The sequence below is a fragment of the Chanodichthys erythropterus genome, chromosome 3 (genome assembly GCF_024489055.1).
Source record: "Chanodichthys erythropterus isolate Z2021 chromosome 3, ASM2448905v1, whole genome shotgun sequence".
In the NCBI taxonomy this organism is placed as follows: domain Eukaryota; kingdom Metazoa; phylum Chordata; class Actinopteri; order Cypriniformes; family Xenocyprididae; genus Chanodichthys; species Chanodichthys erythropterus.
In genome coordinates, this window is record NC_090223.1 from 71,654,363 (window position 1) to 71,680,379 (window position 26,017).

Here is a 26,017-nt window from a genome sequence, read left to right on the forward strand (position 1 = left end):
CTAGTTCTTCTTCATGTGCTGAGAAGCAAAGTTAGTTTCCTAACAGCCATGATTACTGAAAGGAAATTTTTCTGACTGCTTGGTATCTGCTTGGAAAGTTTCTCATTATTGTGATATTTTAAGTCATTATTATGAAAAGTTATTTGTGGCTTTCACACCACATGTTCTTATCAAACAATGTCCTCAAGCTTTTTCAACCCAGTTTAAAAATATGCAAGTACTTTCATCTAGTGTTCACAGTATGTATGACATTTATTTACTTTCTCAACCAAAGGTGACTAATTTCCTAATTTTTTTATTCAGACATGCTTCTTGAATTTATAAAATTTGAATAAAGCGTTTATTTCTAACATTTGTATTATTTTATATAGAAATGAATGCTTTATTATGTATTGTTTAGAAGATAAGATCCTCTTGCTTTTTCCCTTTTTGACATTATTTAATCTCTTGCCATGGCATCACCGTTCAAGATATCCAATATTCGTTCACAATTTAATATCTTCAATATCTAAGCACCATGTTAAAAAAAAAAAGTTTGGTCTGAATTATATAAACCCTCTAAGAGTAGTTTATTTATTAGATTTTTTTTTTTAATCCACATTTAAACCAAAAGAGTCGATGTCTTGCTGGTTGGAGCTAATGACTGTACATTAGAAAGTTGTGCAGCTTGATAAGAACAATATATGTAATGAGTTTGGTGACTGTAGGTAAAACTAACCCACCCCACACCCCCACTTTTGTCAAAAGGTGGCGCTATAGAGGTCCTCCTCCCTTCCTGTTTCTAAGGCTTTGCCCATGTCTACTAGACAGCATCTCTGATGTGTCGTGTTTAATGCAATTTTAAGCTTGCTAAGAGACTAAACAGCACCCAAAACAAATATTAAAATGTGGCACATTGCCATGGCAACAGTATTTAAGATATCAAAAATCCTTTCACAGGTCTACATCCGCAGTGTCTTGACATTATTCTGATAAATAAGAGGGTGATTTCAAACCATTTTGAACTTCCTTCTGCCAGTTGGTGGCGCTATACTTAGACTCACAGTAGTCACATCCATGTGATCGGTCTCCTACAACAAATACATCGATGAAGTTTCATTAAAATCAGTCAATGTACAATGTATCCGGAAAGTATTCACAGCGTTTCACTTTTTCCACATTTTGTCATGTTACAGCATAATTCTAAAATGGATTAAATTCATTATTTTCCTCAAAATTCTACAAACAATACCCCATAATGACAAGATAAAAGAAGTTTGTTTGAAATATTTGCATATTTATTAAAAATAAAAAAATGACATGTACATAAGTATTCATAGCCTTTGCTCAATACTTTCTTGAAGCACTTTTGGCACCAATTACAGCCTCAAGTCTTTTTGAGTATGATGCCACAAGCTTGGTACACCTATTTTTGGGGCAGTTTCTCCCATTCTTCTTTGTAGGACCTCTCAAGCTCCATCATGTTGGATCTGGAGCGTCGGTGCACAGCCATTTTCAGATCTCCAGAGATGTTCAATCAGGTTCAACTCTGGGCTCTGGCTGGGCCACTCAAGGACATTCACAGAGTTGTCCCGTAGCCACTCCTTTGTTATCTTGGCTGTGTGCTTAGGGTCCTTGTCCTGTTGAAGATAAACCTGCTCCCCAGTCTGAGGTCCAGAGCACTCTGGAGCAGGTTTTCATCAAGGATGTCTCTGTTCTTTGCTGCATTCATCTTTCCCTCGATCCTGACTAGTATCCTAGTTCCTGCCGCTGAAAAACATCCCCACAGCATGATCCTGCCACCACCATGCTTCACTGTAGGGATGGGATTGGCCAGGTGATGAACGGTGCCTGGTTTCCTCCAGACATGACGCTTGCTATGTTCAAACCTCTCCTTACTGAATGTATATCGTAGACCGATGCATTCTTTGTGACAACCACTGGTTCTGTAAGACCTGGTGGGGTTGGCCCAGGGCAATAAGGGCATGTTTTCTCTGTGGGCTCAAATATTTTCGGAACCTCACTTGCCTGAAACCTTAATTCCTGTCGCAAATTTTCTGGAATTCTTTTGTTTTGCCAGAGATAGTTTGTCATTGCAACCAGTTGGTGCTTCTGCAGTCCTTTTCCAACATCAACAAGTTCAAGCTCTTCATTTTCAGAGGGGTCCCCTGACAAGTCACTATCAATACCAGTGTCCTGCCACTATGTCAAATGACACTCTTGTCCATCTAAAGAGGCACCATCTTTCCATCCTTCCTGTATATATAGAAAAATAAACAAATCTGCCAGAATATCAATGTTTCTCATAAAAAACTGGAAACACAGAGCAGATTCCCTCAACTGATGCTTGATTTTGTGCACTCTGCCATTCTCTGGGCGGAAATCAATCCTTTTTTGTGCATCATCTTTAATGATTCTTCTCTCAGAGGCTCAGGAGGAATGTATGGTGGAGCAGAGGAAACTCTGAGCAAATGCTCACACTCCGCTCCAGGCTTCCCTCCAAGTTTAGCAAGAGTCATGAAGTCCCGGCACTCTGCTACTTCACAGGCAATTACTCGAGAGGTGGTGCATTTCTTCACATGTATTGGAACTCTTTGGCCTCTTCTATTTTTTGCTGTGAAAAAGAAACCTTGCTGTACATCAACACAGTACACAGGATCTGATGTCACATGAAACTCCTTTTCATGTCTTCGAAGACTCCCAGCTGTAGCAAAAGAGCATGAGCAGTGGCAACACAGAATACTCTGCTCACCGACAGAGGAACTCATTGCATTTTCAGAATCTTTCTTTGGCTCACCTACTAATTAAAATAAATGACATTAACAGTTTCAGACTTAATGAGTTTAATTAGTATAACAATCACTTAATGCACCAGGCTTAATTATTAGCTTTGGTCCAGGTTATATACACATACTGTAGACCAACTCTAAATGCCATATCTGTGACAGCAATCAATAACCAGTTAGAGAATTATGAAAAGTCTGAAAACATTGTGAGGTAGGCTTAAATTATCAACAAAACAAGAATGCAAATATAGATTTAACAAATGCATACTTTTCTTTGGCAGATCTTTGAATGGTGTTACAATGCAACCTGCAAAGCAAGTGTTTTAAGACAATGAGAACATTTTAACTTTGGCAATGGAATGAATAATAATCATGTAATGGCAATTATTTCCTACCATGTTTCTGTAGATGGTCTTCAAATGCATCTCGCCTGTGCAAAATCCGGTCACACTTAAAGCAATGCCAGTGACTTCTTTTCAATTGCTCGATTTTGTCACAAAAGCTAGGCACTGTGAACAGATCTGAAGCACAAAGTGAACAGTGTATAATAAAAACAATTTAATGAATAAAATGTTACAAAACCAACACAAGCTTACCAAAATCCCCATCTTTAAAGTGCACAGAATTTTTAAAATGCCTTTTTTGTAGGTGTTCTTCTGACCCAATCAAAGCCTGTTTACATAGCTGTCCGTTTTTTCCTTCATTGGCTTTAATTAAACTAATATGGTCTTTGAACGTTTGGGCCTAAGGGGACAAAACAATGTATAAATGCAACACTTACCTACAATTGCGCCAATGTATCCATCTCTTATGCAATTCATACAATTACACAATTACAATTATTATACAAATTACAATTCTTCACCAAAATGGTGGCTTATATATTATAGTGGTATACACAAACAATATACAATATTTTATGATACTTTGAGACTACGTTAAGGCACTAGGCCTACCATCATCAATATTATCACTATATTGCAAATTATACATAAATGTAATAAGCAATGGACTTACCTACATCATATTGACCTGGTTTCACAGACAGGGCTTATACTAAGCTAAGATTAGGCATTCGTTCAATTAGGCCATTTAGGTAGCATAAACGTACTCTAGAAAAGACAACATTATGTGCATCTTGAGACAAAACAATGGCAGTGACATTTTAGGATCTGTCAGGGCAAGTTGCCTTCAGTTAAAACAGCTCAAACATGCATTTTAGTCTAAGACTAGCTTAAGCCTTGTCTTTGAAACCGGGGGTAAAGGTATTCTATTTTCGGCATTGAACCTCAATGTTTAAGATTACATTGGAATGTAATATGCTAATGTAGTGGCACCTGCTGGTGAAGTAGACTAACAGCAGATGGAGATCATGCATTGTCACTCTACTGCTTTTCCTGCAGTTCCTAAATGTGAAATGTTGAATTTACTGACGAATTTGAACCACTGAATTTGTAAAGCGAAATAAAATGGACTGAAAATTGATAGTCGAATTTTATAGGTTGTATTTTTAAACAGAATGTCAATATTCAATATTTTGAAAGTGAAATCTGAAAGGTGTATATAAATTATTGAATTTTTAATAATGAAAATGAGTGTGAAATATTTAATTAAAACATTCACAGCTTAAATATACGACCATGTTGAATTTCAGCCCATAAAAATGCAAGCCTTAAAAATACAATGCATCTAAATGCAAGCACAGCTAATGTAATGCATATTTTTTTCAATTAGTGCAATTCAACAAGCTTTTTATTTCAAAAACATTTGGCATTAATTTACTTCCATAGCTGAAGCCCAAAAACAAGTCTGCATTGCTGAGAGCAGTAATGATGAAGATGAGCAGCCACCTGCCAAAATGTCTAAACTCTTCTCTAATTACCGGAACAAAGCCAGCAAAAAGAAAGATGTAAGCTTGTCTGTCCGAGCAGAGCTAATGCGCTACATTCAGGCATCTTCTAATGAAGATGATGTTGATTGACTGGAATTTTAAAGAATCCACGATAAAGACTTTCCAAAGCTTAAACAGGTGACATTGAGAGTGTTGGCAGTTCCTGCTTCCAGTGCCCCAGTGGAGAGGGTGTTTAGCCAAGGTGGACTCATTATATGTCCTCATCGCTGCAGGCTAAGTGCAAAAACACTATCAAATTTAATCTTTCTGAAATGTAACCAGTCTGCATAAAACTTTGTCTTTGGACATGAAAAGATCTTCTTTTGTCACAGTAGAAGAAAACAGTACTGTATTGTAAATATTCTAGTGTTATGTATACCTGCATAAAACATTTTACAATGAATTTCTTTGAAAATGTAAATGTTCTGTTTCATTGATTTTATCTTTTGAATCGAAATTCTATGAAAATTTACTGTAGAAGAAAACAGTACCATTTTTGTAATTATTTTAGTGTTATGCATACCTGCATAAAACATGTTGCAATTAATTTCTCTGAAAATTTCTCTGTTCTGTTTCAATGATTCTTTTGAATCGAAATTCTATGAAAATTTAAAATGAAAATTATATGTTTACCATATTCTCATCTCATGAATTTGAAAATATATTTGCATGTCTTATTAGATAATGTAGATCTGCATTTTAAATTACATTAAGTGGATCAGATGTAATAGTTTGAAAGTTGTTTTTGATTGTGTATAAAAATAAAAGTAATGATTTGAGTAAAACCTTGTGTGCTTTATTAGACCATTTTGGAAAAAAAGACATTCTGTAGAAGTAATCAGTTGTAATGGTTTTTAAAATTTATTTAGCCTCATACACTTCTAAAATAGCTAGCTGAATGAATTATTGCTAAACAAAGACTTGAGACTTGACTTGGACATTTGGGACTTGTGAACATCTCTGCAATATACAATACTGTTCAAAATTTGGGGGTCAGTAAGTTTTTTATTCCTTTTTTAAATAGAAATGAATACTTTTATTCAGCAAGGATATTTTAAATTGATATTAAAGATTTGTATTGCTATAAAAGTTTCTATTTTAAACAATTGCAGTGCTTTTTAACTTTTTATTCATCAAAGAATCCTGAAAAAAGAATCACAGCAGCACAACTTTCCAACATTGATAATTGAGTATCAAATCAGCATATTAAGAATGATTTCTGAAGGATCATGTGACACTAAAATAAATAATACATGCATAACAATTGCTGCAATAAAAAATATATTTATTTTACATATTCACTAAATTAGAATTAATTGGATGCGAAAAAAGAGAAATAACTTTTATTTCATGGTATTATGACCAAACTAAATTTTCATATTTATGTTTGTATATGATTTATATCAAATTTATATAAATTTCCCATAAATTCTGGTTAAGGTTCCAAATTGGAATATTTCCAAAATTCCCCAGGTTAAGTTCTTGTGGAAATTATGTCCAAATATAAATTCTTAAATCAAGAAGCATTTACTGGATAAGTAAAATGGGATAATATGTTATGTCCTGTTTTCTGCCGAGGTAAAACCTTAAGTGAGTTTTTGTTTAAAACAAGTTAAATTATCTGTCACTTGGGGTTTTCAAGGTTTGTACTAAGTTGAAAATATCCTCAGTGTAGATGATGAATTAAACAGATGTTGTTTTCACACATAAAGAGCTTTTGTTATGTAGAAGCAGAGCATCTGAAGGTGTCGTGATCAGTGATTTACAGCACATCTGATGTGTAAACGACAGGACCTGTACTAATGAAGCAGTGTTAATGGAGTCACATATAAAGTCTTTGTTATGTAGCAGCAGGTAATATGACGGTCATGATCACATGATGCAGTGATTTACAGCACATCATCTCTAATGTGAAAAGTGACCTGTACTAATGATGACTGCAGTTTGATGGAGTCACACATAAACCAGCTCACAAAACATGCTTCTGTCATTTTAAAGTAACATAACTTTGACCAACTATAACTCAAAACACTATTTACAGTCAAAGAAATTGAAAAACATCAAAATATGTGAAATTGAAACACCTGAAAAGCTTTGTGATAAAGTATTTAAGACAACAGTCAAACTATATAATATACATATCTGTGATCAGTGTCAGGTTTGTATGCAAAAACAACATGTTTACAAATGACAAAATGTAAAAAAAAGTAAAATGTTTCAAATATTTTAAATAAAAACATTTATTATATGTGAATGTTACATTATATACAGTATATCAACAATAAATGTACATGTACAGTTCTCAGCGTAAATGAGTACACCCCCTTTGAAAAGTAACATTTTAAACAATATCTCAATGAAACTGAACAATGTGTAAGTTATATTATTGACCTTGCTTTCATGTTATAAGTTAAACAGATGTTATATTAAACTTAGTCTTGTCAACAATTGTTTTTGTGTTCACTGAGATATTGTTTAAAATGCTCCTTTTCATTTACGCTGAGCACTGTAAATGTTACATTATACAGGGAGTGCAGAATTATTAGGCAAGTTGATTTTCTGATCATATTTTTTTTCCAAGCACATTTTACCAATTCCAATCCACATCAATCTTAATAACTACTATTAATATTGTTTTTAATCATTTATAAGTGATACATAATTGTTCATGAAGGCTGGAAATGAAAAATGCCCTATATTCAGGTGTGCAGAATTATTAGGCAGGTTTTCTTTTACAGATAAAATGAGCCAAAAAAGAGATTTAACTCAGACTGAAAAGTCAAAAATTATTAAATACTCACGAGAAGGACGCAATACTAATGTAGTACTAGAAATTGCAAAGTTAAAGCATGACCATTGGACAGTGAAATGCTCATTGGGTCAGCGGGTCATACAAAAACAGCTGGAGAAGAAAAGACACGTTAACTGCAAAATAATTAAGAATTAAGGTGAAGAATTAAGTGTGAAACCATCAGGAACCCTTTAGTCTCCAGCGCCACCATTTCCCAGTACTGAAACCTACCTGGAGTCTTCAGAAGTGTGAGGTGTCAAGATCTCAGAGACTTAGGTTAGGTGAAGAATCCTAAAAAATGACCTGCTCTTAATAAGAATCACAAGCTGAAGTGTTATAAAGTACATGAAGACTGGGTTTTTATAGGCCTTATAGACAGACAGCTTGAGAGTGACTCCTGAAGGACCAGCACCACATCCTCTTGTACCACTGTTTGAAGAATTCATCTTCCAGAATCTGGCAGTAAGGTGTGGGAGTTCACTTTTAGTCCATCTCTTATCCTGAAATGTCAGGATAGTACTAACATACACAGCACTTAGGAATAAACATACACAGTGAAACATACACAGCACTTAGGAATAAGTATGTGCAGTTATTGAGAAGACATGGGCCAAAGAACAGAATGCAGTGTTGAGCAGTAAGAAGTCAAGAGAAACAGAAGTTGTCCTCTGTGGAAATGGCTGGTGTGACTCTCCTGGTCATTGTGCCAAATATTGCACCTACACTTTTTTAGATGTGGAGAGTCAAAAAGTTGCAGACTTCAAAGTGATAAGCTGCGCTCAAGTTTCAAGCTCTAATGCCATGGAGATAAGAGGTTTTAAGGAAGCTCTTAAATCCAGAGAAGAAAACGGAGTGAAGGTCTCTACCATTTCCACCGACAGGCATCCACAAATTGTCAAAGAAATGAGGGTCAGTAACCCAGAAAAACACCATGAATTTGACCCCTGGCATGTGGCAAAAGGAGTGTCCAAAAAACTGGCCATTGTAGCAAAGAGGAAAGACTGTGAAGGCCTGAGAGAGTGGATACCATCCATTGTTAACCATTTATGGTGGAGAGCCCAAACCTGTGAGGGTGATGCCGAGGTGCTGAAGAAGAAATGGGTGTCAGTAATACACCATGTTACCAACCGACATGACTGGCCAGGTAACAGACATTACCGGATGTGCTCATGAGCCCCTTGATGAACAGAGCGAGAGAAGGAAGCTTTGGTTGAGTCCAGAATCTGAAGCCCACAAAGCACTGGTGAGGACAGTTAAAGACAAGCGACTTCCGAAAGACCTGGACCACCTGACGAAGTGCATCCATACTACAACACTAGAGGTATGTTTAGTTAAAACTATATACAAAGTTTAAAATGAAAATGTCCATCTAAAAGAAACATTAAACAACATTAAAAAGATCACCTCTGTGAATATTTTTTCTAATAAAAATTCGTATTTACTAATGTGTTTATTTATTTCTGTCAGGTCATGAATGCCTACATGTACCTTTTGGTACAGAAATACAACCAGCATTAAACAGAAAAGGCTGCATGGATTGATTCTTTCGAAATGAGCGACATCTGGAAATATAAAAGAGCAAAAGTCAAGGTTAGTACTATTTGCAAACTGCAATATAAATGTGATTAACACAGTTGTAAGTTCTGTAGTGATCTTCATACAGACAGTGTATTATACACAACTTATATACAGCAGATACTTATATTATACAACAGATACTAGAGATAATGTGAGTTTTGGTGCCATGTCATCTCCTGTGTGGGGTGGGGGTGGGTGGGTTCCAGGTGACCTCCAGTACTGGAGTCACCTTGACAATATATATAATCCATCTTGTAAAGCCTCTTACTGTTTTATCAACACAAGGAAGACACAGTTGTAACAAAATAGATTTTTTTAACAAAAGATATACACTACCATTCAAAAGTTTGGAAACATTTTTGAAATTCAATAAAATTTGGGTCTAAGAATGGTTTCTTGTGTGTTGCCCAAATGTTTGTGCATTAAATGTAGAATTTATTTCATCTGAAATTTCAGATGGATCCAAAAAAATTCAAATATATCTTAGGGGTCATCAACGAGCACCACCACTGGACTCTGACGGTACTGTTTATGTTTTATAAGCAGTCTTAATTATCTTTTATTTTCATGTAGTTGGGTACAATATATATATATATATATATATATATATATATATATATATATATATATATATATATATATATATATTTAGCATTTTAGCATTTAAGGTTTTGTTGTAATCATTTGCAATATCTTAATTATTAAGATTATGATTCCACAAGAGAAGAGGGCTGTGTTCCTGGATCCTCTAGGGGAGACCACAGCAAAAATTTAAAAATGTCAGAATGTGACAAGGTAAATCAACATTTTAAACAAGATCTTCTACAATTCTAAAGGTGTTTCTTAATATTCAGTTTTATCTAATAAATTCAAGATTTATGATTTTATTGTCATATGTACCTATATACAATGAATTCTTATTTTGTTGATATCCCATAATCATAAAACAAAAATCATAAATATTACAGGACCTTCATGATACAGAAGGGCTACAACATGCCCAGATGGGCATGTGACACGATACCACATTCGTGGCAACAGGATGGCAGTTCCTGTGGGGCTTTTGTCCTGAAAGTAAGTTAAATGTATCATAATGCCATATACTGTTTGAATTTCTTTCATCAGTGTAACACCAGGGGTAAACATTAATGGAGACGGTCACCCTGGATGGTAGATGGATAATAAATGGACTATAAAGATAAAGAGAGAATAAAGTTTTTTATTTAAAAATATTGAAATTAATGGTGAATTTTATTAAAAAAGAACACAAGGAGATGTTATGAAGAGTGTTCCTGCTGGCAATGTAAGTTAAGGGCGACTTTCTCGCACTAATCATTCTTGTAGTGACATCTTTCTTTAAAATTACCTCACTTGTATTTTATTAAAGAAGGACAGTCTTGCAGCATTAAAACACCCATCGAGTGAAAATTAAATAGATAAATAAAGAGAAAATTGTCATTTTGGAGTGAACATGTAACAACCCCTTGGCAATTTCTGAGACAATTTTTTGTGGTGTTCCACCAGCTGTTGACAGAAGTGTTGGATAATGTAAACATTTCAATTAGGGTGATTTGGAGGAATGCCATCCAGCCTGCTGTCCACTACAAATTCAACCTTTTTTGCAACATAACTATTTTTATTATATAGCAAATCCTTGTTGTAACTTATTGGAATAACATTGTTTACATTACAAACACATCATTCTCAATTACATAATCCCTTTTCTTTTTTTCTAGTTTGCGGAATGTTTCTTAAAGAACGAGCCCCTACACTTTTCCACAGCTGCAGAAAATGTGGCGGCTCTGAGAATGACTATAGCTGCTTCTCTCCTGCAGAACTCTGGTATGTTTTAGATACATGTCCTTGTTTCAAATTTCAAATATTCATTTATTCTTTGGTACACTAACCATTTAACAGTGTTGGTAAAAATGTGATTACTTATTTGTTTGTAAATACTTGTGTTTTAAGAACATGTTTTATGATCACATAAAGCTCCTCGGTCCAGCAGGCCATCTGTTCATTCTGATTGGCTGTTCAGCTACTGCCACCTGCTGGTTCGGAAAGGCATTTCATCTTTTCATTTCATCTTTGGTGTCTCAGGGCAACATTGAACACAGATGCTACCGACGTGAGCCAAACCCACAGTCTGCTTTCGGCACCATTAGTTCGTCAGTGTTGGCTTGGTGTGTTCCTGCCTTTACACCTGCACTCTGTGCGGGAATGGCTTCACACGGGAATGAAGCCTAAAGCCCCGGGTATACTTCACTTTCCGCGCCTGCACGCAGTCCTGTCCGTGTGTCTTTCAATGTATACTACACCATGGATGCGCGCAGATGTTCACGTTCGACACATGCGCAGTACATTATTTTTTCTATGCTCTACCAGACATCGGAGGGCAGCACTGAGTCGTGTTATCAACGGGACATTCGCTGGGCATGATCGGAGAAGAACTGTAGTGCATCCACCATTGCAACATAGTTTGGAAGAAACGCTGGACAATCAAAAACGATGGAGAAGGATATGCTTCTAAGTTTATTCGTCTTGAAAGAAGAAGAAATTAAGAAGAAGAAGAGGAGACGATGGTGTGTGTGGCCGCTGAACCAGAAGAGACTTGTGGATGGGTAATTTAGCACTTTGCTTGCAAGAGATGCGGAGGATGGACGGCGAAAAGCATTTTCAGTATTTTTGAATGTCGGCTTTCATGTTTGAGAAGTTGTTACATCGAATCGCTCCCAATCTTCAACACAAGTCAACACATCGAGCTCCAGTTGGTGCAGCGGAAAGGTTAGCAGTGACGTTGCGTTTTTTGGCTACAGGGTACTCGCTTCATAGCATAGCAGCAAGCTACAGACTGGCCAGGCGGACTGTGTCTTAAATCATTCCTGAGCTGTGCTAGGCTATTTGGAAGTGTCTCCAGCCAGAGCATGTTGCTGTCCCATCACAGGAGCAGTGGATGGACATCGCACAGGACTTCTGGCGAATTTGGAACTTTCCCTTTTGTGTTGGTGCCGTGGATGGTAAGCATGTTCAAATCAGAGCCCCTCCAAATGCCGGTAGTGACTTTTCAATTACAAAGGCACAAATTCAGTTGTATTAATGGCGGCATATGACAAACACTACCGTTTTAAAATGGTGGACATTGGAGCATATGGATGTGAAAGCGATGGTGGCATCTTCAAAGAGAGCGAGTTTGGCTCAAAAGTCCTTGATGGAACCCTGGGTTGCCACCTCCAGCTGCCCTGCCAGACACAGACATTTTGGGCCCCTACGCCCTTGTTGGAGATGCAGCTTTCCCACTACACGTGAATCTGATGCAACCTTATCCTGGTAAGTTTTGCTAAATCAAACATTTTGAAATATGAACATAGTAATGACATGTATGTATGTGATGTTTTAAATGAAAAACTGCTATTTTGTTTATTTTCTACAGGATCTAGTCTCACCCTGGAAAGCAGTTGTACAATTACCACCATTGCCGAGCAAGAAGAATTAATTGAGAATGCTTTTGGCATATTGGCGTCTTGGTGGAGGGTCTTTGGACGTCCAGTGGATTGGCTGCTCGAGCATCACAAGCCGCACTTCTGATGAGGAAGAACCTGGCAAAATTCTTTCAAACACCTCAAGGCTCTCTGCCATGGAGTCATCAGAAGAGGACAGCTCAATGTTGAAGGACAGTAATCAAACAGAACGATATGCCAAACACATTAGAAAATGAGAAATAAATAGCACAATGCGGACTGCTCAGTGCTTAAAATATTGTCTTTTCACTACCTTTGTATTATTTTTGCTTATTTACTATTTTGAATGTTTTTTATATGCATAAACAGTTGCAATCATTTTGTATATATGAAAACCCTGTAATAAATCTGAGACAAAAGCAGTTCTTTGTGGAAGTGTGCTTTTATTATTGTATAAAGATCAAATCAGCACAGTACCGTACAAATATAAAGTATGCATATATTTATACAGTAGTCAACAACATATTCAAAGCTCATTACAACAGTAGTAAATTTGCTAGATGTTGACTGCTCAGTGCCTAAAATATTGTCTTTACTATCTTTGTATTATTTTTGCTTTAATATTTATTAGTTCTAATGTTTTCTTTTATATACATACACAATTGCCATCATTCTGTACATTTGAACACCCTGTAACAAATGAGACAAAAGCAGTTATTTGTGTAAGTGTGCTTGCATTATGGTATAAATATTAAATCTGCAAAATATTTTAAAAATAATTAAAATTATGCAAATAATTATACACTAAACAAATATAAAGTTTTTACAAAACTATGTACATAAACCAGAGCTTTCTGTAGTGCAAAGTTACGTGCAAACATGGCGATTCAGAACAGATATACATGTATATCCATGTAAACAGTCATTTTTCATGTCAACTTTAAGCAAATTGGTTACATAAAACTATTTAAACATATCGTCTTTGCTTAACGTGTGTTATGTGCGTGTTGCGCAAAGTAGAAACAGTAGTACACAAGTAAAAAACAAAAAAACAAACAGGTAGTCTATTTTTATCAAGAGTCACAGCCCTCCATCTGCCACTTGAACAAGACTTGCGAAATTTCCAAATACGCGTGGGCCTTTCTTCTCATGGACAGTTTGCTCAGCCTCTTCCCCACCATCTTGCCAAAGCACATATATTTGTCCTAAAGTTCCTTGTCCTCGTCGTACTTCTGCAATCTCGCCATTATGCCTTCTTGGACTGGAGTTAACTGCTCTGTTTTCCTCTTCTTCAAAGCAAAGACGCGACGGCACAGATAAGTGTCTGATGAGGAAGATGATGGTGAGGACGGAAGGGCAACTGGTTCAACAGGGTCAACGGGGTCTGGGTTGATGCATTCCAGGTTGATTGACGACAAAGATCCAGGTTCACTCCATTTGAAACAATGTAACAATAAAAAGTCCCTATACTTTGAGATATTTTTACTGATCTCCCTCCATGAATTTGCCACCCTAAACACGTCTTTGTACTCTTTCAAACATGAATTGTACAAATGTGGGTACTTTCTAATCTCTTCACACAAATGCTTGTCGAGTTTGCCGTCTATTGTTGTGTTTTTCTCTTTTTTTCAAGCATGATGTTTCGACGGCTGAAAACCGTGCTCAATTCTGTGCGTATTGCCACCTAGTGGACTCTTCTGTACTACTTGCGCATGCACTGTTACACGCGGACTGCGCACAGACGGGGTGTGCAGCCGGCCGCGAGCCTTCCACATGACGAAAATTACATCATGCGGACGGTGCACTAACGCGGACGGACGAAGTATAGCAGGGGCTTAATTTTGTCCTTCAAAGTTTGGAGGTCATTGAAGACCACTATATGGAGAAAAATTCCTGGAGTGTTTTTATCAAAAACCTTAATTTGTTTTGGACTAAAGAGAGAAAGACATGAACATCTTGGATGACATGGGGGTGAGTAAATTATCAGGAAATTTTAATTTGAAAGTTAACTAATCCTTTAATTAGTCTTTAATTTGTGCCGATAGATGATAGTTTTGTGTGTCGATAGTCAGAGATATGGTGTTGTTTAAAGGCAAGGCAAAAATAGCATTGTTGTTCATCTCACACAACCTCAGTAAAAATTCCAGGGCAAATAAACTTCTGCCACTCTTCGACCGAAACTCGAACTTGTGTTTAGCCATTACTGGAAGCCAGGGATTGTAGTTTAAAGTTATAAATGTGGATATTTTTCTTACAAAAATCAGGGTTCCCACTCTTTTTCAGCAATCATTTTCCAGGACTTTTCAATTTTACTATGGGCCGGAATAAAAGATAAGCTTCAAGTCTCTTAAAAGATTCTCAGAGACTGCATGCATCATTATCAACAGTTTGTTAAAGCTGCTAAGGAGAAATATTTTTCAGCTTTAATTACACAAAATCTGCACTGTCCGAAAGTGCTTTTTCATACAATCAATTCAGCTCTGAATAATGGTGGCCTAGCCGTTCCTGCCAGTTCTGAAATATCATGTGAAACTTTTGCTCAATTTTTTGTGGATAAGATTGGTAACATTAGAGCTAACATCTCAGTCCCTGCCTCCAATTCTGTCCGTCTCTTGGATCAGGCAGACTACTGCACTTTTGATCAGTTTTCCAGGTTTGAGCCTGTTTCCTTGCCTGAACTGTTAACAGTTATTCAACATCTGAAGCTGTCTGTTTGTTCACTGGATGTTATTGCGCCTCGTCTATTAATTCAGATCTGGGATGTAGTGGGTTCTACAATTCTTCTGATAATAAATCAGAGTCTTGCTTGAGGTATAGTTCCCTCTTAATTTAAACATGCTCTGGTGCAGCCCTTGTTAAAAAAAATCCAACTTGGACTCTACCTTGTTAAACAATAGACCAATTTCGAAATTGCCTTTCTTGTCCAAGCTTCTGGAGAAGGTAGTTCTTAATCAACTTTCGACTTTTTTAAGTACTAATAAATTTTTTTATAAATTTCAGTCTGGTGTTAAGGGAAGTGTTTTAAGTTGGTTTTCATCTTATTTACAAGGTCGTTCATTTGCGGTGGAGCTTGGAGGTTCCATTTCCCCCACACAGTTAATATCTGCAGGGGTTCCTCAGGGTTCTTGTCTTGGTCCTGTATTATTCTCTTTATATATGCTGCCTGTGGGTGTGATCTGCCAAAAATGTAATGTGTCTTGTCATTGCTATGCTGACGACATCCAGCTGTATCTACCTCTGAGTTGTAGTGATGATGCCAATAAGATTTGTTTAAGTGCCTGGAGCAAAATAAAGGTATGGATGGTGACAAGCTTTTTGCAGCTTAATGACTCTAAATCAGAAGTGGTCATTTTCGCCAACCAGCTCTCTGTAAAATTAGGCCCCTTATCTAAGAACTTAAACACCCAAGTTAGGAACCTTGGGGTAATTATCAATTCTGAGTTAAAGTTTGGCAAACAAGTAAGGGCCGTTGTTAAAAGCAGCTTCTATCAACTGAGAAGCATTGCCAAATTAAAGAGAATTTTGTCCTTCAGAGACATGGAAACTGTGATTCATGCTTTTATTTCATCCAGATTGGACTATTGTAATTCACTTTATATGGGGCTGTCGAAGAACCTGTTTTTGCGGCTGCAACTGGTACAGAATGCTGCGGCCAGATTGTTGACTGGTACCAGGAAATGGTCTAGCATTTCCCCGGTGCTGGCTTCACTGCATTGGCTTCTGGTTGAGTACAGAATTCAATATAAAGTCTTGACAATCGTTTTCAAGGGTCTGCATGGTTTGGCTCCTGAGTATATTTCTTCTCTGTTACAGCAGCATTGCACCTCTAGACCGTTAAGATCCTCTCAGAGTTTGCTTTTAATTGTTCCTAGAGCACGGATGAAAACCAAAGGAGATCGTGCTTTCTCGGTGGCAGCGCGACGGTTGTCTCCCACTCCACATTAGATCCTGTGACTCTGTAGTCTGTTTTAAATCGATGTTGAAGTCGCACCTCTATTCTGTGGCTTTTAGTTGCCCTTAGTTTCTGGAACTCTGGCTGTGATGATTACTGTGGTACTGTGTCTGTTTTTAAGCTCTTTTTGTATTTTCGTATTACTGTGTTTTTTGAGATGTAAAGCACTTTGGCTCAACAAGTGTTGTTTTAAATGTGCTATATAAATAAATGTTGATTTGATTTGTTGATCACACCTGGTCTAAAGTGATATATTGCTTTCCAAGTCTTTAAAAGTCTTACAGTTTGCCATGACTTAACTATAAAATCAGTTTTTAATATAAGCTCTTAATCATACATTATGACTATGGAAGCTTTTTTCCGCCACAGAATAAAAAAAGTCGCAATTACCTTTTTTCTACCTACATTTTTTCTTGCAAATGCGAGTTTATATCACAGTTATGCAATTTATAATTCTGACTTTATAACACAATTGCTGTTTATATCACACAATTCTGACTTTATATCAAGCAATTGCGAGTTTCTATCACATTTGAGATAAAAAAGTTGCAATTACCTTTTTATTCAGCAGCGGACACTTCCATAGTTTATTGCCATGACCATAAAATAAGTTTGTAATATGAGCTTTCAATCATACATTATGATAAATTGTTCTTGTTACCAGTGTCCATATCATAACAAAAAATATTGGAACTATTTTAATGTCTCGTTTAACTATTTGAAAATAAAAATATTAGTCAAAGACAAAGTCGATGAACAATAAAGAAACCCATAACACATGAAAGAATATGTGGCAGGTCTATTAATTATTTCTGTCCTATCCAATGCTGGTTATCATCACGTCAGTCAATATAATTTTGGATTCAATCCCAGATTTAAATAAGTTAGTCATTTTCAAAACTTTGCAGGGTGTATACTGTAATAATCAATGAAGCTGGCTACACTGCACAATGAATCTCTTACTGACCTTATATTGCATCAAAATTATTAGTTAGCAAGTTAGTAAATTAGGTAGCTGCTTACCAATTAACATTTTCTATATACATTTGAGCAGTTAATAGCATTAGCTAACTGCTGCCAGTGGCAACACAAACCCCCAGTCTTTAGCCCAGTTTAGACGCTTCTGACGCTGTCTGTTGTTCAAGAGTGGCTTGACACAAGGAATGCGACAGCCGAAACCCATGTCTGTGAGTAGTGGTTCTTGAAGCACTGACTCCAGCTGCAGTCCACTCTTTGTGAATCTTTTTACAAAAAATCTTCTGATTTAAGCTTGAGATTTGAAGTATTAGATAGCTTAGATATTTGCACCACTATTTACACTGACACTAATAATTCTTAATTTCTGATAGAAATGCAAAATCAATCGGTAGTTATTAATAGAATAACGAGACACAAACCTTTACATTCAATCGCGTTTGGCCCCATTTATTTTTGTTTATCACAGTTTATCACAGTAATACACGTTTACCTCAGATTTCATTTGATAGATTATAAGCCGGCCGTACGCAGGGTTTCATGATTACCGAGCTCAGAAAATTTTGTTTGTTTGGGGGGTACGGGGGCATGTTTCCCTAGAAAATTTAGATTTCCCTGGTGTACATATGTGCATTTTTAAGATGTTTTAAGGCCAACAAACAGGATAGCATATAGCTTTAAAACCATGTCACTAAATACAGTGGTGTGAAAAAGTGACTTTTTTTTTTTAATTTTCCATGTTTGTCACACTTTAATGTTTCATCATCAAACAAATTTAAATATGAATCAAATATATCACAAGTAAACACAACATGCAGTTTTTAAATGAAGGTTTTTATTATGAAGGGGAAATAAAATCCAAACCCACATGGCCCTGTGTGAAAAAGTGCTTGCCCCCCACTGTTAAAACATAACTTAAGTATTTAAAGATTAACGGTATTCTGCTCTGTTGCTTAAATGAACAATGAAGAATGAGATTTATTTGCTCACCCTCATGATTTTGCCCACATGACTGACTTCTGCAGAAACGCAAAATATGGAAATACATTGTGAATCACTCAAGTGTCAGCAAACTGTGTGTATAATTCACCAATTATTAATTCTGTCAGTTTTGGTGACTAACAGCCTAGTCCAGGGGTGCCCAGTCCTGCTCCTGGAGGCCTGCACTGTCCTACAGAGTTTACCTCACCTGAACCAGCTAATCAGCTTCTTACTGGGCATATTAGAAACTTCCAGGCTACTGTGGAAGTCAATGGGTCTTCAAAATATCTTCTTTTGTCTTCAGCAAAGAAATGTTTACAGGTTTAGAATCGAGGGTGAGTAAATTTCATTTTTAGTTGAATTATCCCTTTAACTTAAAATAACTTTCACTGACATCTTAAGATAATAATAATAATCATTAATTAATAAATATCATAATAGAAGTAAGGACTAGTCATATCTTAAGCTAAGCACTGTCTGTGAAATCTTCCAATTAATACCAAGGTATAAAACCAGCATCTTCCCTCTTCCTGTTGTTAGGCAAGGGAAGGCAAGGCAATTTTATTTGTATAGCACATTTCATACACAATGGTAATTCAAAGTGCTTTACATAAAGAAAAAGAATAAAAATAGAACATAAGGAATGGAAATAACAGTAAATAGAAGGATAGAAGATCTAGGAAGTCTTAGGGAGTTTTTTGTTGTTGTTGTTGTCCTTCAGAGTGGATCTAAACGGATCTATCCATCAGAGAGGATCTGAATGGATCTTCCTCACACAACAGGACTGCTACCTGTTAAGGCACTTCAAACTGATAAACAAAGTTTCAATCTCCCCTTTTGCCAAGACACCTCAAACTGCACCACACAGCCCTAATTCCCCTTCCGGAGATATCTTATCTATGCAACACAGTTCAAATTTCCCCTTTGGAAATTTCCCCCTTTGGAAAGTGTCCTGACTGTAATCCAGAGATATCTTAACCATGCACCACAGTTCAAATTTCCCCATGGTTTGTCCCCTCATCCAAATTTACCAAATTTTTAACCTAATCACTTTCTTCCTAATTCTCCCAGCTCTTTCAACCAGACAGCAATATTTAAAATGTATTAAAAGTCAGAATCAGGATGATACATAAAAGATTTAAAATACATTAAAAATGAAATAAAAACAGGAAAAGGAATTAAAAGAATAAAAAGATAATATGTATAAAATAAAATGCAAACAGTTCGGACATAGCACAGTGCTCAATCAGCAAATGCATAGATAAAAAGATGTGTTTTGGTCTGGATTTGAATGTGGCTACTGTTGGAGCACACCTGATCTCTTCTGGAAGCTGGTTCCAGCTGCGGCTGGAGTGAACCCTTGGTATTTCTAAGTGACTTGATCCTGATGATCTGTTAGGTTTATATTCTATGAGCATATCTGCAATGTATTGAGGTCCTAGGCCATTGAGTGATTTATAAACAAGTAACAGTACTTTAAAATCAATTCTAAATGCAACTGGAAGCCAGTGCAAGGACCTGAGGACTGGTGTGATGTGTTCATGTTTTCTGGTTCTGCTCAGAATCCTGGCAGCAGCGTTCTGTATGAGCTGCAGCTGTCTTATGGTCTTTTTGGGAAGGCCAGTGAGGAGCCCATTACAATAATCCACCTGGCTGGTGATGAAAGCATGAACAAGTTTCTCTAAGTCTTGACTGGAGACAAAGCATCTAATTCTTGCAATATTTTTGAGATGATAATATGCTGATTTAGTTATTGTCTTTACATGGCTACTGAAACTCAGGTCTGACTCCAAAATCACACCAAGATTCCTGACTTGATTTTTAGTTGTTTGACCCCTAGAGTGAAGGTACGTGTTCACTTTGAGAACTTCATCTTTGTTTCCAAACGCAATGACTTCAGTTTTGTCTTTGTTTAACTGAAGGAAGTTTAGGCACATCCAATTTTTAATTTCATCAATGCATTGAAACAGGGAGTCAATGGGGCTGTATTCGTTGGGTGATAGGGCGAGGTATATCTGGGTGTCATCTGCATAGCTGTGATATGCAATTTGGTTCTTTCTCATTATTTGGGTCAGTGGCAGCATATATAGGTTGAACAGGAGGGGTGCAAGTATTGAACCTTGAGGGACTCCGCATGTCATGGATCTCCACTCAGACTTATGGTCACCGATACTCACACAATAACCTCTCCCTTCTAAGTATGACCTGAACCATTTAAGGACCATCCCAGAAAGCCCAACCCAGTTTTCCAGCCTGTCAAGAAGAATGTTGTGATCGACAGTGTCAAACACAGCACTGAGGTCAAGTAGAACCAGCACTGATAATTTACCTGAATCTGTGTTTAGGTGAATATCATTTATTATCTTTATGAGTGCTGTCTCTGTGCTGTGATGCGGTCGGAAACCAGATTGAAAGTTGTCAAAGTATCCATTCAAACTTAAGAACTTTTTCAGCTGATTGAAAACATCTAGGTTATGTATGTAACCCTCGTTCCCTGAAGGAGGGAACAGAGACGTTACGTCAGAGACTGACGAATGGGGTCTCGCCTGAGAGACCAAACACCTTCGAGTGTTAACAAAACAAGCCAATGATACGAAGAGTATCTTGGTCTGCGGAATTTGCATGCGCAAGCCCTGCCCCACACAGTGGGTATATAAGGAGCAGCGTGAGCAACTCGCATTCAAGCTTTCGCTTCGGAGCCGAGCGCATCGTGCCTTCACCGGAGTGTTTTCAGCGAGTCTCTGCAGTACTGGTGTGTCGGCGCATCTCAGCGGATTCCAGCATTCCTGCCTTACCTGTTTCCCCTGAGAGCTGAAGACTCGGCTGCGGTGCCTCCCTCTGGGAGAGCAGCGTTGTCCGAGTCAGATCCTGAGCTGACGGCCATGCTTGGCCCGGGCAGCCGAGGGCATTGGGTTGGAGTGGAATCCTCCACCCCGTCCTGAGCGCTCGAGGCTGGATGATTGTTTTCTAGGGGCTGCACGCTCTGGTGAACGCCAGGGCCCCCTTCCGGTTCCTTTCTTCCCGGAGGTGCATGAGGAGGTTGCCAGTTTGTGGAGGGCACCTTTACCTGCCCGAAACCGTTCTGCTGCCTCCTCCGCCTTCACCTCCCTTGACGGCGGAGCAGCCAGAGGGTATGCTGGGGTTCCCCCTGTGGAATGCTCGGTAGCGATGCAATTGTGTCCTCCAAGCGCTTCTATGTGGCGCAGTGATCCCAAGCTCCCGTCCAAGGCCTGTAAGTTCTCATCCATGCTTGTGGCCAAGGCTTACAGGAGTTAATCACAGTGTAAAACGTCTCAGGTTATGTATGTAACCATGGTTCCCTGAAAACAGGGAACAAGACTGTGTTTCCTTGCCATGCTTTGGGTTGCGTGCCTGCAGAAGAGTCCCCCAAGACGATAGCTGCTGACTGTTTCTCCAGGCGCTCCTCTACTCCGGGTCGCACCATATTACGTCATAGGCTGTCGCCGGCCAATAGGGATTGGAGTTGTTGGATAGTTGGCTTTCAGACACCTGGGTCACGTGACGTTCCCCATTCATATTCCAATGCAGAGTCTCGTTCCCTGTTCTCAGGGAACCATGGTTACATACGTAACCTGAGACGTTTTACACTGTGATTAACTCCTCATATAGATTCATCCAAAACCACATCATATAAGGTCAGTCTAATCTTAAGGGCTTAGCGATGTTACTCTGCAAAGATCTTGAGTTTTCATTGAAGGGTGTGTCCGTGGTGGCTTGACAAAGCCTGAGTCCTTCTTAAAGACATCTTTATGACAATATACAATATATGTAGCGCCACTAGCTGGCAAAAAGAAATGGCATGCTTCACACATTTCAATATGCCACAAAGTACCAAACATGTTAGGCTGCGTTCCACTCCAGATTTAGACATGCACTCGCGAACTTCCATAAACACTTCCCCTCGGGGGAATCTCTGCCATCATTTTTAAGTCAGAAGAAGTGTGTGAAATAAAGAAGAATAAAAGTGTGTTCCACTTCACGAAGTGGACGAGGGAATTTTATATGGACAGACCCGATTTTGTCTACTTCATATGTACACTTCAGGCAGCTCCATAACCCACAATACAGCACGTTTATGATATGACAGCATAACGCGTTTAATTTTCCCAACAAGAAACAACTCTATGATATTGTAATTATTATTTTTTTAAAACATTTAAAACTCATATATACATATAGAATGCTGTATTAAACAATTTTGTAAGGGCAAAGAATAAATAATAAATCAGCTCCATTCTGGAATGGAGGGCTTAGGACGTTCCAGTTCAGGCCATTGCAAGTTTCCACCAGTAGTGGGCACTAGTGCAATGTAAGCAATGACGTACATCCCAGTCAACGAGACTGAGGGAAGTTAGCAAGGGAAGGGCATTTAAAAAACGAACTGGAAGGAACACGTTAGAAACACGTTAAATCATGCAACACTTGTTAGGCTCCTCCTCTCCATCTCTCGCGCTCCTCCACTCTGTCTCTCGCTCATAGCAGACGAACAGTTGCAGAGGAGTGGTTTACGCGTTTTCAACCCAAGCCGTCAAACTGACGTAATCACAGAAGGAACGCCATTTCAGACTGGAAGTAAAAAGATTTTGATTAATGATTAGACAATTTTTTCTGTGTTTTAACTTGCACGGATTAATTGTTTACCACAAGACTAGTAATATGCACTAGTAAAGTTCAGAGTCGAGATCTCTATTCTAAAATACAGATTATCCAGAGTCATAAATTCCCGAGCCATTTTGATTACTCTCTGATATATGCATTTTACCGTGTAGCATGCGTGTGTTGTGAACACCAGTCAAGATGGCTTTCTAGGGACCAGTTTACGACAGGGCCTCTCTCTAACTGCCGGTGTGTAGGAAGATGTTCCACACCGTGATTGGATCTTTGGTCAATGAACATTAATAAATGTTCAGCAACATCAGATAAGATGTTGGGACAACTACCAGACACCTCTTCCAGAACAGGAAGGGGGACCTTCTGCACCCACCAAAACCAAGGAGAAGACTTCTCATTGGACGACACATTGACTCTAGCCATTAAACTCATTCCTAAGGTTTAGGCAAAGACTGCCATAAAAATTATTTCAGGACCTCCTGGATGGAGCAGCAGAGACTGAAATAAAGAGAGGCCACAGAGATCTATCTAAATCCATTCATACCTAGGTTTGGAGGCCTTAATTTGATCTAAACTGCATCACATCCACTCCATCTTCATGCAAAAGCACAGTTTATGTTAATGGTTACTGACTGCTAAACCAACAGGTCATGGGACAGACCTGTTAAGAGATAAACAAATGCATGGACGATGATTTAACCATTTCATATCGTGTTTGGTATCTATCTGTTCCCTACGATGCCTTTAATAATTTGAAAGAGGTTTGGTAAAGAAATAATGCATGGGTAAAATGTTAAAGACACTATTTTAACACTGTACTTTATGCTATGCAAATGAGTTCCACACTAGGGTGGGGAACACCGGGGCTGCTTCAGATAACAGCCAATCACACTCCAGGATCGGCAAAGCGCCACATTTCAATCTCCTCCTCATCAGAAAGGGATAAATATGTCCCCCAGGTAGACACACCCTTGTTCTGCGTTTCCAGCTCGACGGGGAAGGAGACATTAACAGACACTCCACGTCCTGAGTTTCTGACCTGACGAGGAAAGAGACTACAAGACGGTTAAGGTGAAGCTTTTGCGAGCAAAACCTTTTTCATTGCTTGCAGCTGCACTCTAGCTGCAAAAGGGCCCCAGCGTTGAGGGACCTCATCTGACCCTTACGGCTCCTACAGCAGCGCAGCACAGTCCGCAAAGGACCCCTGCATCAGCAGACATTACTTGTACCACACGGCTCCTCAGCAACGCAGCCAGTCTGCAAAGGAACCTGTGAAGATTCATCTGACCCAGCTGCCCAGTCCATCCTAAAGACCCTCTTGGCGCAACCGAAGTTCAGCATCCTCCAGCCCAGCGTGGCACGACTACTGGATCGCAACTCCGCGCCCTCCCACTGCACGCAACCTGCATCATCAGTGGAAGATGTCTCTGCTACCGGATTGATCACCCGACTGTGTGGAACGTAAATATAAACTTACCAAACCTCTTTTCTAGAGACCTTGGCATTAGTTTATACATGCAGCATATGTTTTTCTAACCTGTTTAGATAACAGTTATTTGAGGTCAGTTTGTTACAAATAATAGGAATATTATTTGTTGAATGATAAAGAAGCAATTATTTATCACCATTTTACCAGAGCCATTAGGTGGCTTCCGTAAGAAGCATTCCCATACAATTCTCTTCCATTCTACATTCAGTTCAACAGCATTGCATTTATCCGTTCTGTGTTCACTTCGTTTATGTGTTTCTTTGATTTAATTCAGTATTCTCCTTTGATTATTATTTTACTATCTTTTAGAATTGCATATTCATTATTTCATTATTAATCGTTGTGGTATTTACTCTTGCATGTCTATTGTTAATAAATTTCATTGACTTTTATTATAACTGTGTCTTCCTTGTGTTGATGACCAAAGGCTCTACTAGTTGACCGGACCCTCGCAAATCCTTCAGATAAATCAGTTGATCGACTCCCTCCATTTTATATTAATTCTGAATTATTGAACAGCTCTTTTGGAGCGTTCATAAATTGTTAAGATAGTATTCTTAACTGGTGCCCCGTATTACAAAAGGAGGAAGGGGTCATCTGATACACTTATAACCACACCTTAAGTGACACGTGATCAAAAATCACTACGTCACCGGTGAATGGAGTAAAAATCACTACACGTGTAAGAAATCAACATAAAAATAACAAATTGTTCAGCCACTGCACACAGCCACTTAAAAAAACTGTTCACAAGCTTCTATGGGTTTGATTTTGGTTGTCATTTGTTGATATAAATAAAATAAAAAATATGTTAGTGCCTGTCTGCTGAATGCCCATCCGATTCTCCTCCATGGCCATATGGGAAAGTGAATATTTACACCATACCAACAAAGAAATGGATCAACTTCTGTCAGCTTGTTGAACACATTTATTTATTCTGACATTTTCTACCATATGATGGCTGAAGCAGCAGCGCGTGACAGTTCTCATGCTAACCAGATCAACATTGTAAATTTAATTCAACAAAACTGAAGTGAAAACACTAAATAATCATTCAATGAGATAAAATATCTTCTCTTCCCTGAAACGATACTAAATGAAGTAAGCAGGTTCCATATTCATTTCAGTATCAGCAGACACAAAATTATATTTTTTAAAAAGTAAAAAAAAACGGAAAAAAAAAAGAATTATACAAGTTACGTAAATGATAAAAGCTCATTGTGGTTTCTCGGTTTGATAGATTTGAGCAACTATAACAATGCAAAAAATAGGAATTTTGATTCCTATATAGTAAAATCACTCCTTGCCCACCTGCCGCATTTCGCGTGCAGCCCTGACGTCATGTGCGAACAACCTATAGAGAAGGCATAGGACTTAGCGTAAGCTTATTGAACTGTGAGCGTTTCATGCTTTTAACATTTAAGAGACTGTTAGGTTGACCTTGATTTATTACAATATTGAGCTGTTCAATTTTATTTTGATTTTACAAAATAATGAATCAAAGC

At 37.9% G+C, this 26,017-nt stretch overlaps 1 long non-coding RNA gene across 2 annotated transcripts; it reads left to right on the forward strand.

Annotated features, from left to right (window-relative positions):
• Nucleotides 1-8,924: 8,924 nt before the first annotated feature.
• LOC137007790 (uncharacterized) lies at nucleotides 8,925-11,160 on the forward strand. 2 transcript variants are annotated; one of them, XR_010892663.1, is made up of 6 exons: nucleotides 8,925-9,037; nucleotides 9,482-9,547; nucleotides 9,732-9,820; nucleotides 9,994-10,099; nucleotides 10,762-10,867; nucleotides 11,126-11,160. It is a non-coding gene; the product is annotated as an uncharacterized lncRNA (long non-coding RNA). The 2 variants fall into 2 exon arrangements; XR_010892662.1 differs by lacking the exon at nucleotides 11,126-11,160 and having other exon boundaries at nucleotides 10,762-11,000.
• The last annotated feature ends 14,857 nt before the right edge of the window (nucleotides 11,161-26,017 follow it).